The following is a 7,821-nucleotide window of genomic DNA, read 5'->3' on the forward strand; positions in this document are numbered from 1 at the left end:
CAAGTACTGCTTTAACACGCGTGTCACGTGTCCTTTCAGCAGCTCCCAGGTTGCTCTCCACGGTTGCTCCTGTGATTTTTCTTCCTTGTCACTCTGCAAGTTTCCACGTTCATACTTGAAACATTCCCACATGAGCAGACAATGCCAGCACTAGCACGATTGCAGCCTGGCTGACGCTGACAGCAAAAACACATCTGGATTTCAGTGATGTTAATATGAGTTGATACATCTTAGATCCACAGGATGTGTTAGCACGCCCATCAATTATCTGTCATCATTCCAATATCTGTAGTGTTAAACAGTTTAGAGATAAGTGAATCCAGTAATTAATCCCAGCTTATTAAGATGACATGTGGTCACAATGTTTTCCTCATCGCAGTGTTCACAGACAAGCTGTTGTTGGTATGTTGACCAAAACAATGAGCCTGATGAGATAGTAGAATGTTCTCTCTTCTGCAGCTCCTTGGATATAAGACAAGTAAATGGAGCTTTTGAAGTTTATTTTGTTTTCTCGTTACTAAGAATGGCGGTGTTCTTGTTTTGGTTTGTTCTTATTTCCAGACAGGGTTTCTCTGTGTAGTTTTGGCTGTCCTACACTCGCTTTGTAGACCAGGCTTGCCTTGAACTCACAGAGATCTGCCTGCCTCTGCCTCCCTGAGTGCTGGGATCACAGGCGTGTGTCACCACATCCAGCTGGTCCATGCAGTTCTTAAGAGCAAATTCTACATGTTGCTACTGTGCCCATAGTCCTAGTCATGTCAAGTGCCCACTGTGGCCCAGAACTGTGTGATACACTGGAATAAGAACTACTTGGAAAAATGTGCTTAAGAAGTCTGGAGCTAACCTAGAACCCCTGCTCAGATGTAGCCCATGGCAGCTCAGTCTCCAAGTGGGTTCCCTAGTAAGGGGAACAGGGGCTGTCTCTGACATGAACTCAGTGGCTAGCTCTTTGATCACCTTCCCCTGAAGGGGTGCAGCCTTACCAGGCCACAGAGGAAGACAGTACAGCCAGTCCTGATGAGACCTGATAGGCTAGGGTCAGAGGGAAGGGGAGGAGCACCTCCCCTCTCAGTGGACTGGGGAAGAGGCATGGGCGAGAAGAGGGAGAGAGGGTGGGATTGGGAGAGGATGAGGGAGGTGGCTACAGCTGGGACATAGAGTGAATAGATTGTAACAAATAAAAATTTTAAGAAAAAAAGTTTGGAACACCTGTCTTTCAAGGGAGAAGGTCCCACTTCTGACTGGCACCTTCAGGTCTGATGTAGGCCTCATTCTGCTTTTGGTGATAGGCCGAAATGGGCAGGGACTTCTCCAGAAAATATTCCCCTTGATACTCCGTTGAGGCCTGGCCTTAGGTGACCTTAATTTTTACCCCCTTCTCTTTGGCAAAGGTTAGTGACTGGATAGAAATGACATTTATTGGCCTATTTCTATCCATGCCAAAAGTTGTCATGATGACTCCTAAGTGGCTAATAATCTCCTTCATGGGAAATGTATTAGTCAAGAGCCAAGGTTTTGTACTCTTGCAGGCCTGGGTTTGGCTAGCTTAGCTATTTATTAGCTGTGTGATCCGAGGCTCCAATTTTTCTTACCAGAAAACAGAAACCATGATACCTATTCCTTGAACTATTTATAGGTATTTGAGAGAGAAAAGACATCTACACACCCTGTCTAATACTTGGTTGCAATAAATATGCCATTCATGCTACTTACTGTGGTGATCATGACTTACTACTAGGGTCTGTGCAGCTGTGCAGTCAGAGGTCCATGGTTCTCCAGAATCCTTCCCTAAAGGTGGGTCAGTCAGAAAACGCTACTTAACCAACCAGGAGGGCATCCGCTCCCTTGCCTGCTTTCTCCTCTTCGAACCTTCCTCCTCTTTGAACCTCTCCAAAATGGCACCTGTCTTCTGCCTCAGGTACACACTGTATCAATGCCCGATATTCCAATCAGTTTCTGCTGCTGGTAGATTTATTGTCATGGACACAGCCTTCTAAACACAGTGCAAATCAGATGGACCTTCAACTGGACGCTGGTCAGTTGAGATTGTAGTTAAATCTTCTGCTAGCTAGCAAAGATTCTTCCCTTCAAAGGCCATTTCAGTCGCCATTTAGTGAATGTCACTGAGTGGCCCTCATAGATTAGTAGCATTCCACAATTTACCCTCATGATTTTATGCGAAGCTGCTATCCTTCCTGTTTCAGAATGGGAAGTACTGGGTCTATGTCTTCACTGTGTGCTTACTGCTGTGTGCTTTGGGCATGCTATCCCTTTCAATTATCCCTTCCTCAATTAGCAGTTAGGAAAAAGGATGGCTCCTGCTTCCAGGGTGCCTAGCGGGCTCCAGACAGAGCCACACATGTGCCAGGAACTCCAGGAACAGGGCTTGTAGAACTGGTCAAGAGTCACCTCTGCCTAGGGGCATAGCTGGATGCAAGTTCATGTTTGTCTGTCTCTTCAAGCCTAGGGAGTGTGTCTAGGAAAGCCCTTCTGGTATCTTCCTGGAAGGGGGAGAAACTGAGAACTTTCTGATTTTCCTACCCATCCTTGGGGTCTCCTCTTTCTCTTCTTCCAAGACTAACTACTCTTTGCTCACCACTGTTCCACTGCCTACATAGGAGAACCATCACCACCGAGGAGAATTTCTCTCTTAAAAAGCTACAGGCATATCATTTATAAAATTTTGTGATAAAATATATACAACAAAAATTTTCATTGCTGACATTTTGTAATAAACCTATGACATAGATTCTATGTGAACTGGTTTTGGAACACTTTTATCCTTCTCACCAGAATCCTTCTACCCATAGCAATCACCCTGTTCTTTGCCCTCTACCATGCCTGGCAGCTGCTAATCTGCTTTCTATCCCTGGATTTGTGTATGCTGAATATTCTACATAAGTGGATCATGTAGAATGTACCATTTTATAATCTGGCTTTTTTTCACTCAGCTCAGCAAGTGTTACCTGAATTTCTTCTCTCTGTCAGTTTCAGGCAGACAGGGAGAACAAATTCCTCCCTGTTTACTCTCAGAGAATCTTTTTGTTCATTGACTTTCATCACCCATTGCAGCCAATCAGATTCTTTATGATAAACCTACTTACTACTGTGGAATCCTCCTAAAAGGCATTGGGTTGGACATGTAAGCCATCAAAAACAGTGGACTCTGCTTCTGAGAGAAAAATCTCTTCTACTTTGACCTCTACAGATTGATCTTGTTTTTCCCAACAGCAGATTGCTGCTTGTTTTAGAATGAGAAGATTCAAGAGGGTTCATGTCTGGCCTCACTCATGATGGCTATGGAAGCAAGGGCCAGCCCACACATAACTTAATTTCATCTGGAAATTAACAACTTAGTATATCAAACTAAGCAGGAGGCTGGGAGAAGGGAATAAATAATTCATAGGTCTAAGTTAAAAACTACTGGCTATGATACTCTTAAAAAAAAAAACAATGGATACCAAATTAAAAATCTACCAAGAATGAACCTGCATTGACAATTAAAGGGTATTTACACACAGAGAGTGAGTTGGTTATTTGAAAAGAATATCAGGTTCCTTTGATAATTATATTTCTCCTTGAAAACGATTACACTGAAATTTTGGTTTTATTAAAATTAAACAGCAATAACCACCCAACTTACCAAGAGGGCTAAGGGAGCTGAAGCTGTGGGAAATGCCAGAAAGCAGGTCTGATAATCTCCTGAGGTCACCTTTAGTCTTAAAATTCTGCGAACCTGGCCCTTCTTTAACCTCTTAGGGCTCTGTGGGAGAAGAAAGAAGAGACCCCACATGACAGGAGGCAGAGCAGGGCTGCTTGTCATCTCCTTACCCATCTTGGCTTATGCATATTTTGCATAGCACTTTCTGTTTGAAAATTGATTTACAGCGACTACAGGTGACCGAGAAAGCACGTTTTAAGGCAGGATTTGAAGTAGAAAAGAAAAGACCTTGTCTGGAGCTTTCTCCAAGGCAGGTCATGCTGAGTGAAGGTTCTTTGGTGGGAGAGAAATTCCCCACAGAGCCCTGTCCCTTCGCTCCAGCTGACGGTTCTACTGCAGGTACGGAGCCTCAGGGCTGTCAGTCATTTATGCCAAACCTCTGACCCATGACCTCCATGGGTTATTAAGGGGGCTAGCATACATGTGTCAGGCTGGTGATGGCATATGTGACATTGAAACTGTCACTGAGGAAAGATGGGGAAAGCTCAGCACCTGCCTCCACAAAGTGGCCACCAAGTCACGCCTGGTATTTGTGCATGGGTAGGGGATGTACTGCCTAAGGGCCATATGTATGTCGGGCGTGGGTGACAGAAGGGGACAGGGAAAGAGGGAGGGAGAGAGAGAGGAGACAGAGGCAGGAAAGAGAAACAGTGGGTCTTAACCTGTAGGGTGCAACCTTTTTGAGTTCCAGAGACCTTTTCACAGGAATCGCCTGAGACCATTGGAGATATTTCCATTGCGATTCACCAACAGTGCAAAATTACAGTTATGAAATAGCATCGAAAATAGCTTTATGGCTGGGGGTCACCACAGTATGAGACACTGTATGAAAGGCTCTCAGCTTCCAGAAGGTTTCCGGAAGGTTGAGACCCACTAAACACATGAGCAAGAATGAGGAAGTGAGGAGGAATGTCTTAATGGAATTTCCCGTCTTTTTTGTTTACTTCAGACATCCAAAACTCTCAGTTAATACCATGTACTCCATGACATCACTGCACAGCTATAGAAGAATTTGACCTCTGGGGACACCAGTGATTTGTCTCTGTTGCTGTGACAGCATGATAGTAAGTAGACTGTTCAGAGAGAAGTACCAAAAGTGTCCATATCAAGGGGGATAGCTACCAGATTGTGTTCATTTTCTATCTTTTGTGAATGAACCACTTGTTTTTACAGGTAGAAACATGCGTGTACCAATCCTATTTACTCCACACGTAGGACTGTGAATTAGAAATCCATCAGCAACATGGGCGGGGCAACACAATAGTCTGCAATTGGTACCAACTGCTGCTTGATGGCTTGTTCTCCCTGTGCTTCCTCAAACCAGAGAACTTGACTCCATCCTGTCAGTGGTGTGTTCAGGACCTGTAAGTTCCAGAGAGTCAGAGCGCTTCCTGTTTGTGTGATGATCTCCCCCAGCTGTGGCTTTTTCTAAAACTGGATCTATTTCAGATTGTAAGTCCTCACTAATGGGGCTTGAAAGCAAGAATAATAAATGGTGCTTAAGACTCTTTTGTAACAGGCCCAGAATAGGATTTTTTTAAAAGCAATCCAAGGTAGAGTACCCAGTTGGTAGACATGTTAATTCATTTGTTCAATAAATGATGAGGCATTCAGAGTGTATAGTTTTAATCATGATTGCATGGCTGGAATATTCTTTACACGTAACTCAAGGTAAGTGTGTTTGAAACCTCAAGTCTGATGTGCGACTTTAGACCTTATTAAACCTGCTGATAGAATATGTCAGAAAAAAAGTCAGATCCCTAGGGTTCTGGGAAATAAAGAGCTTTGTTCTTAGCAGCTTCTGGGTAGAGGTCTTTCTGGAGAGTTTTAGTTTTATACATTTTCAGGGAAAAATGTTCAAGAAATAAGGGTTTTGATTTAAGATCGCTTCCTGCACTTGTCGTGTGTAAGCTATATAATATTTATATACTTACATAAAATATATAATATATTTATATAAAATTTATAATATAAATATTATGTAATATTTATCCTAGAATGATGCATAAAAGATTTGATTATAAATTATAAGTTATAAATTGAAAATCTCCCAGCAAAGTATTTGATTAATGTAATGTACCATTTAAATGTCTGATACCGAGAATTCCGGCTGACATGTGCTCACAAAAACTGCTGCTCAGCTTGAGTTAGGAATTGTCACTTGGTAACGCCTTGCAGTTCAGCCTGTTTCTGAAATCTCTTAACCATCCCTGGCTGGCGTGTGGGTGACTCTTCATTAGCCTCACTAACCCCCTGAGTGGCCACACTGTTTCTCCCATGATGCACTGGATTCTTAGCCTGAGCATGGAGCATCCCATCAGCATGGGTGACACGAGTGAGGAGCTTATCCTTGTGCTCTGATCAGACAGAACTGTGAGAATTGGTGAAGAACTTTGTGTGGGTGTGTGTGTGCACGCTCCAAAACCATGAAGACTTAGATGGCATTAAGTAAGAATACTTATTTTTATTTTTGACTCCTTTCCAACGTTGTTCATCAAGAAAAATAGACATGGTCTCTTGAAACTCTCTGATTGATCTGGTTAACAGTTTTTATTTCTTGTTTGTTTTTACTTATTTTCCAGAAATTCATAGATAATTGATGCATACATCTATTATATGTATGTGTGTGTGTATATATATATATACATATGTATATATATATGTATATATATGGTTACACTTCTATACTTCATTTATTAATTGGTCTTTTGTTCCTATCTCTATTCTCCATGTAAACAATACACTTAATTAAGTAAGACTTTATTTCTTGATCAGGAAGGGCAATTTGAAGAAGAGGTGTTTTAACTTTTAAAATTGAAAACGTGACATCTAGTCATACACCTGCTGTGTTTAGGTGAAGTGCAGTAAAAACTTACTCTTTGTGTACCACTGGATAACTAAACTGCCAGAACCATGCCAGTACCCGCTACAGGGTTTTCACTTGTTTGTTTCTGTTCTTGCTGTGCCATTTAGCTAAGGGGGAGTTAGATTTCCCAGAATTCCTTTCTCTGCATGATTTCACTCACAATTGGCCACAAGAAATTTGTCCCAGATTTGAGAGGTAGACAAAAAGCAGCAGCCTGTAGGCTCTGAGAGTCCCTGGAGGAGAGCCAGGCTTCCTGGGGCTCTTATAAAGGAAAACATTTAATTGGGGCTGGCTTACAGTTTCAGAGGTTTAGACCATTATTATCATGGTAACATAGAGACAGACACAGTGCTGCAGAAGGAGCTGCGAGCTTCGCATCTTGATCCATAGGCAGTAGAAGGAGACTGGGTTCCACGCCGGGTATAGCTTGAGAATAGGAGACCTCAAAGCTGGTCCCAACAGTGGATCACTTCCTCCACCAAGGCCGCACCTGCTAACAGTGCCACCCCCATGGGCCAAGCATTCAGACCCAGGAGTCTGTGGGAGCCATTTCTCTTCAAAGCACCGTGGAAGGGCATGCTTCAGTCGACAGGACAGCTAGGGCTCAGCCCCAGCTTGCAGCTCCTCTGGCAGAAGCCACAGAATAGGTGTCCTGCCAGGCATACGTGGATCCTCACTATGCACAGCTGCAAAGGCACTCGCTGGGCCACATTCAAATATGGGCCTTGCATGAGGCCCTACTTCAAATGGGGAAGTTAGCCGATATGCTAGAAGCAGGGGAAGAGCAAGATGATTTTTGAGGAAAATGAGGAAGACATAGAGGACCAGTGCGTTCCTATTGCTTTTGCAAGGTGGGAGCCAGAGATGGAAGGGGAAGTCGATTAAAAAGCAAAAAAGTAAAGGATTCTCTCTCTCAGAGAATGGAGGAGGGGGAAAGGAGGAAGGGAGAGGGGAGAGATAATCTAATAAGAACTAAGAACTATCACTTTCACAGTAATTTGCATGGTACCCAGGGGCTTCACATATGCTATTTCATTTATTCTCATTTATTATAGTATCTGCTATCTTGGATGTGAGTGAGTCAAAGATAAATCACTCTGGGTTCCCGCCTTCAAGGATTGCAATCTGTGGGGGAGACCAATATACTCAAATCCAAGTATAAAATAAGAATGAATGTGGTTGTCCTGGTGTGTGTGTGTGTGTGTGTGTGTGTGTGTGTGTGTGTGTGTGTGTG

This window comes from Psammomys obesus, unplaced genomic scaffold (genome assembly GCF_907164565.1).
Source record: "Psammomys obesus unplaced genomic scaffold, mPsaObe1.curated_primary_1811, whole genome shotgun sequence".
In the NCBI taxonomy this organism is placed as follows: domain Eukaryota; kingdom Metazoa; phylum Chordata; class Mammalia; order Rodentia; family Muridae; genus Psammomys; species Psammomys obesus.